The sequence below is a fragment of the Rhinopithecus bieti genome, unplaced genomic scaffold (genome assembly GCF_001698545.2).
Source record: "Rhinopithecus bieti isolate Rb0 unplaced genomic scaffold, ASM169854v2 scaffold_74563, whole genome shotgun sequence".
Lineage (NCBI taxonomy): Eukaryota > Metazoa > Chordata > Mammalia > Primates > Cercopithecidae > Rhinopithecus > Rhinopithecus bieti.
In genome coordinates this window covers 835,833-841,832 of record NW_016827726.1, presented here as the reverse complement: position 1 = coordinate 841,832, position 6,000 = coordinate 835,833, and positions in this window count along the sequence as shown.

Sequence of the window (6,000 nt, the reverse complement as noted above, 5' to 3'; positions counted from 1 at the left end):
AGTGTTGACAACTATTGACTCTCTTTTCTCATTCAGTTTCAGATCTTCCTGGTTCATGGTATAACAAGTGATTTGATTGAAAGTGGACATTTTGGGTATTATGTTGTAAGACTTTGCATCTTATTTACTTTATTTATTTATAAGACAGAGTCTCAATCTGTTGCCCATTCTAGAATGCAGTAGCACAATCTTGGCTCACTGCAACCTCCACCTCCTGGGTTCAAGTGATTCTCCTGCCTCAGCCTCTAATGCCCAGCTAATTTTTGTATTTTTAGTAGAGACGGGATTTCACCACGTTGACCAGGCTGGTCTCAAATGCCTGACCTCAAGTGATCTGCACACCTTGGCCTCCCAAGTGCCAGGATTACAGGCTTAAGCCACCACACCCAGCCTCTGCTTCTTATTTAAATCTTCTATTTTAGTAAGCTTCTTCTTGAAACTGCTCTGGTAAAGGAAGAAGGGTACTGTCATGTTACTAGATGGAGTGAAAGTCATAGATTCCTCACCTGGTCTCCTTGACATCCAAAGTGGGGGATACTCTTCATTGACTGCTGGGTGGGTATGGGAGTTTCAGCTCCTCACTAGATCCCCATTTATGCCTCCCTAGTTGGGAGGGGTAGGAGTTCCTCATTAGTGCTTCCCATGTGGTCTCCACTGACACCATAGGTGAGGCACTTATTACCTGCCTGGCCTCCTTTGACTCCACCTGGAGGGTGTGGGCACCTTGTTATAGACCTGTGAGAATGGAGATTTAGGCTACTCACTTGGCCTTTGCTGGTGTGGGTGAGAGTAGAACTGGAGATTTTCTGGAGTGGAGCAGTTATTGTCTAATAGTGTTCTGTCTTTCCAGGTTGCACATTTCCTAGTCCTTTGGCCAGAGAGCAGTCTTTCGTTGGACCTTTCTTTTTTCTTTTTTTTTTTTTAACTTCACAGTGGAATCTTTATTTTATATACATACATTCTAGAATTGTTTTCTGTAGAGAGGGAGGAAAACAAGTCTTTTTTTTCTGACTTTTCTTTGTACTTTGTATCTTTAAAGGAGTTATTCTTCTTAATTATTATGGGTACATAACAGTTGTATGTATTTATGGGATGCATGTGATACTTTGATACAGGCATACAATGTGTAATGCTTGGGGTAATTGGGGTATCCATCACCTCAAGCAGTTATCATTTCTTTGTATTTGTTGGAACTTTTGTTGTTTGTACCCATTGGCTTTTCTTGATTGCTGGTTTTTCTTGATTGCTCAGCTCCAAGTCTGAGATATATGAGGCTAAAAGAAAACCCAGGGAACTCAACACTGTGTTGTTCCTTGGGTCCTGAGATCCCTACCCAGTCTGCCTTCTCGTCTCTATTTTTCAGAGTCTTTTCATGTTTGTTTTGTGTGTAATGCCTAGGGATTTTTATTGTTCTTACAGGAAGAGTAGGGGAAAGTACAACTACTCTACCTTCCTGGTGATGCAAGTCATCTTTCATTTACTTGTTTTTTGTTGTTGTTGTTTTGTTTTTGAGATGGAGTTTCACTCTGTTACCCAGGCTGGAGTGCAGTGGTGCGATCTTGGCTTCCTGCAGCCTCTGCTTCCCAGGTTCAAGCAATTCTTGTGCCTCAGCCTCCCAAGTAGCCGGGGTTATAGGCATGCACCACCACAAACGGCTAATTTTGGTGGTTTTAGTAGAGACAGGATTCCACCATGTTGACCAGGCTGGTCTTGAACTCCTGACCTCAGATGATTTGCCCACCTTGGCCTCACAAATTGCTGGGATTACAGGCATGAGCCACTGCACCCCATCAATTTACTTGTTTTTACACATCCCTCCTTGTGCAAATGTGGAGATGCTACTCTGGGGTAGATAGCAAGGACTAGCGTGGCTTGGCCATAGGCTATGTGTATTTGAAGTTTTGAATTACACTCCAAGTTGTGTCAGTTTACTTCTCCACTAGGAGGGTACGAGTGCACTCCTTTTCTTCCCATACTCTTGTAATATGTGTTATCGTCACACTTTCAGAAGTTTACCGCCTTGGATGGAAAATGACATCTCATTTTACTTTGAGATTTCTTTGATTGCTAGTGTGGACAAATATCTTTTTCGTAGGCATACTGACTGATAAGATGGACGTTATATTCTAGTAAGGGAGAGAAAAGAAAAGCAAGTGAAAAAAATTAAATAGATAATTTCAGAGAGTGATAAGTGTATGAAGAAAGTAAAACAGGGTAATGGATAGAGTATAGGGGGCTCAAAGGCTCTGGGGACCGATCGAGGACAAAGACATGATCGCAAAAGGCAGTAACATGCAACAGTCTTTATTGGGCAGTGCTCTGGCAGGGGTGCAGGAGAAGGCAAATCCTTGGCAGCATGAGTCTGCCTGGAGGCTTGCACTGGGAAGGGGGGCTGCCATTTAGAAGGGGTGGAAGGCAAGGGAGCTCCTGGCAGGTGCTGGAAATGGAGCTTATATGTCTTGGCAATGGCGCTCCACATCATGGTGAGGTCTCTCTGGGTTAGATTGTTCTGATGGGCAGAAATAGCCTGGGGTCTTATAACCACAAGGCTCCACTTTACCAGTGGTCAGCAGACGTCGGGTGTCGTTTTGTGGAGTATGCAAAGCTGGCGCGTCCTAAGCTACTAAAAAATCCACGGGTTTGGACTATTTTTAAAACAAGAGATATGTGAAAATTTGAGTTTGGTGCTTAGTGAGCTTTAGAGCTTACTGGTCTCAGCCTCCTGGGAAGAAATAACCTAGGGACCAATGTACGGGGCATATTTGGCTCATTTATATAACAGAGAGTAATGGAGAGAGAAAACTGCTTTAGTTGGGGAGGTCAGGGAGAGTCTTTCTGAAGAGGTGACACCCAAGGAATGAAAAGGAAGCAGCTGTGAGAAGATAGAGGCCTTGAAAGTAGGAAAAGGCGTGGTGTGTGTGTTCAAGAGACAGAAACGTGACCGGAAGGCTGGAGTGGCCTGCGCAAAGACGGGACAATGATGGATGAGATGAGATTGGAGGACAAGCAGGGAATAGATGGTGCTGCTATGAGGGATAAGGAGTGACTTTCTATTCTAAGCCCAATGCAACACCATTGGAGGGGCTCAATTAATATTTTAACCATTCCACTTTATATTTGGAAAAACTCAGGCTGTCAAGTGGAGGGAGGAGGAGGGAGAGAGGCGAAGTGAGCAGCCCAGTGAGAAGCTCCAGGCAAGAGGAGACAGCAGCTTGAATTGGGAGGGGGCGAGGAAAGGAGAGAAGCAGGCAGATGGTGGGGGTGGGATGGAGCCAGCAGCCTTGGTGAGGGATGGGATGGGGAGATGCGGCAAACACAGATAATGAGGGAGGATTCCAGGGGGATCGTGTTCCACTTCCTGACTTGGAGTAGCCCAGGGAGAAGTAAGTTTGGAGGAAGTCTAGTTGCCTGTGCGAGTTTCATCCTCTCTGCAGGGTGATGAGCAAGAGGATCCTGAGTTGGGCATGCGGCGCTGGAGATGACTTATTTCTGTTTGTGGATTTAACTGGGGCCTCCTGACCGTATGCAGGAGACTCCAGGGGACTCTGTGTATCCAACCAAGAAAATGAGAAACCAGATTTTAAACTGTCATTTAATCAAGAAGCAAAAATAAATTCTTAATTAGCCTCTGCCGACTGCATATTAATTACAGTTGCATTTAAATGGCTTCTTCCTAAATGCAGGGGGTGAGGTGGTTGGGACTGCGGAGAGAGGAGGAAGTAAAAGTAAGCGCTGCTATGCACCGTGTGCCGTGGCATGTGGGGTGGCCCCTCATTTTCATCCTCCCAACCACCCCCTCAGGCAGGGCCAGTTGTCCTTGTTTCAGAGATGAAGAAACAGAGTGTCAGGGAGGTGAAGGACTCGTCCAGGTTTTCACAGCTCATAAGCGGCATAACCAGGATTAGAACCCTGCTCTCTGGACCCTAGAACCTCCTGCTTTGTTTTGCCTCCCCTCTCATGTGCCTGCCATTATCTATTTCTTTATTTTCTTTAAATCAGTTTAAAATCCAAACCCCCATCCCGCCTGACAGACCCGAAAGTCAGTGTGAGTCATCATGGGAACAGCCCTCCCCCTGGCTTAGGGCAAAGGTTATGCATTCTTAGACCTTGCCAAAGCCTCTGAGAGGCCCCCTCTGGCACTAGGCATGGGTGCCCATTGGCCACCATAGAGACATTCCCAGTCCCAGCTCCCACAACCTTCTTACACAGTGGAAATGGTGGTTCTATGGCTTTTCTGCTGCTCTCAGGACTTAAGGAGCTTTGCCAAAGAGGGACCCTTCCAAAATTGGGGAAACCTCTTCCACTCTTCTTTTCAACCTCAGTAATATTCTCCCTTCTTTTCAATAAAGACTCAAGCAGCTGTTACTTTTGGCCCTGCCTCCTCCTCCTCCTCCCTGGAAGTCAGGGAGCAAAAATCAGCCAACCTGTTTGAGGTGGAGGAAAAGAAAAAACACAGGAAGCACAAACTCAAATTATCATCTCCATCAATTATTCTGGTACACTTGTTTCATCTCCCTCTGGCTGAGCCTGTCTCGGGCTCTGGATGTAGTGTGTTGAAACATGTCAGAGCAGTTTACACTGATAGTAGGCCAGATTTTTCATTTTTCTTTTTTAACATTTTCTTGTGGAAATTTTAAACTTTTACAGAAGTAGAGAAATAGGATAATAAATCTTCATATATCCATCACCCAAGTTTCAAAGCTCCTAGCCAATTTTGTTAATTTATACCCCCACCTCCTCTCCCCCTTCCATTTATTTTGAAGCAAATCCCAGACATCATACTGTTTCCTCCATAAGTATTTCAGTCTGTATCTATAAGAAGTGAAGAAAGATATATTTTTAAAGGAAGAAGATTTTCTCACCTGAAATCCTGGCTTATTGGAAAATGAAAGACAGCGATTCCCTGCAATGAGGGATGAGAGATTCTAAGCTCTCCCTGGTCCTACCGCAGTGCACATCAATCAAATCCTACCCAGTCACTGCTTCCCTTTCCTCACCAGCAAAATACAAATAAGAGTCCCTGCTTCACAGATGAGGAAACTGAGGACCAGAGAGGGTTTGCTCAAGGTCACAAGATGTAATAGTACTTGAGATAGCTGGAAACCAGCAGGTTACTTAAGCAGTCTAATACTTTGGATCTCCTCCAATCAATACTTTCTAAGTACTTATTCAACGTTTCTCTAGAGGTGAGGTCAGGTGCTGCACCAGGAAGGGTGGAGAATGGGTGTGCTGATGGCGGACTCAGTCTGCCCTCTACTGTAGCAATTCCTTTCTGGTCTCAACTTGTATAGCCCACCCAGCAAAACTAAAACCCTGCAGTTAACCTTCCCACTCTCCTTTGAAGGCAGTTTAGCAATCATCAGCTGTTATTCAGTTTGCTCTGGGAGTCCAATCCTCACCTCCAGCAGTCTCTTCAGTGATTCCTTCCAAACTCACAGGGTTTCCTCCTTGAAATGAGTTGGGATGAACCCACCAGGACTATTTCAAGTGCAAATGGCAGAAAACCCAGCTCAATTATCTCAGCAAAAAGGGAAATATATTGGTTGATATAAGTTCAGTGGCCTCTGCTTCAAGATTAGTTGAACCTAGAGGGAAAAATCTGTTGTACTCTCCCTTCTGGCCTTGCTTTTCCCCATGGTCGCTCCCATCTCAGGCAGGCTGTACCTCGTGATGACAAGGGGGCAGCCTAACTCTGGCCTGTGTTCTCTCCTGTTAGCAACCCAGCAGAAGGGAGAGATCCTCTTTCCTGACTCCCATTGGTTTGTTTGGGGTCATGTGCCTATGCCTGAGCCAATCACCATGGCCAGGGGTCAAGATATACTAGTTGGATTATATCTGGGTCATCGGGGAATTGGATTAGGTCTGGGTCATCCCTGGATGGGCCAATCTTGTGCAAACCCCTATGGAGAGAGACGAGAGATGTTTGATTGTCCGGAGGAGAATCAGGAGGCTGCCACTGTTGAAGAGGGGACAGATGCTGAACAGGCAGGTGACAGATTT